This window comes from Aplysia californica, unplaced genomic scaffold (genome assembly GCF_000002075.1).
Source record: "Aplysia californica isolate F4 #8 unplaced genomic scaffold, AplCal3.0 scaffold01908, whole genome shotgun sequence".
NCBI classification, from domain to species: domain Eukaryota; kingdom Metazoa; phylum Mollusca; class Gastropoda; order Aplysiida; family Aplysiidae; genus Aplysia; species Aplysia californica.
Window position 1 is genome coordinate 2300 of NW_004799178.1, and position 1171 is coordinate 3470.

The window sequence follows — 1171 nt, forward strand, 5'->3', positions numbered from 1 at the left end:
TAGTCACACAAGGGACACATTGGGGAAAGTTCTGGATTTATTCTGTTCAAATGAAAGTTGAGCTGTATATGTTCTGTTCGTAGGCAGAATATCGTGGTCTGTTTTTTTTCTGTATGTGGTTGATATTGTCCTTCCGTTTTGTTGGGGCGTTCTATGTAAAATTATGATGGTTTGACGCACCTCTCTGTACTGTTAGGTTAGGCTTCCGGACTCGTAATGGTGAGGTTGCGGATTCGGGGGTTCGGGGGTTCGGGGTTCGAGCCGCGGGCCTGACGTTGTGTCCTTGGGAACGGCATTTTACACGAATGTTCCTCACTTCACCCAGGTGGGAATGGGTACCCGGCTATAGACAGCAAAATATCTTGTCAGTATGTTAGTGTTATAGCGCCTATAAATGGCCGCTTGCACTGTATTCTTCTCAGGAAGTTGAGGTTATTTCGGAATGCTCTCAGGTCTGCTGGGGTAATGGTATAGATTGTGAAGCGCATAGAGCTTGCTGTTGAACGGGGAATTGCGCTATACGAATGCTCCCTATTATTATTACCGTTACGTTATTTAAGAGGCAAAGTTTCCAACCGTAATAACAGAAGACAGAAACATGACATAAAACCTTGGTTCAAACCCAAACAACGCAGGCCGACACATTGGCAAGAGGCAAAGTATTGTAATGCAGAAAAAGTCAGGGAAGGAAAGTCTAGTTGCTGGAAAAGCTAAGAAGCAGATTATTGCTTTCTGAAGGGTGAGTGTGATGGGGAAAGGAAATTATACGGTTTATTTCAAGACATATTAAACGCAGTTTGTCCAATTTTCCTTCGGGATTTGATCAAAAATGTGTAAATAAAAATGTATCGTGTAACTTTTCCAATTTTTGGGCTCTCTGATGTTTCCTTATGTCCAAAATATCCTTCTTAAAGTAAAGCGACCAATTGTTGGACGGTATTGATTTTGGTGATTGTCAATCTACTTATATAGATATCGCCAAAAAGTGAGCGGCGGCTTTGATAGTTGGTTTTTTTTCGAAAGTGCGCGCCTCAGATGTTTTCCCTTTAAAAGTGCTCCCATCTCTGTTGTCCTGTTGAGAAAAGAATTGTGTACAAATTGGCCACCCTATGTCACAAATGTTTGAATGATAATGCGCCATCATATTTATCGAACCTGTTAAGATTGTACA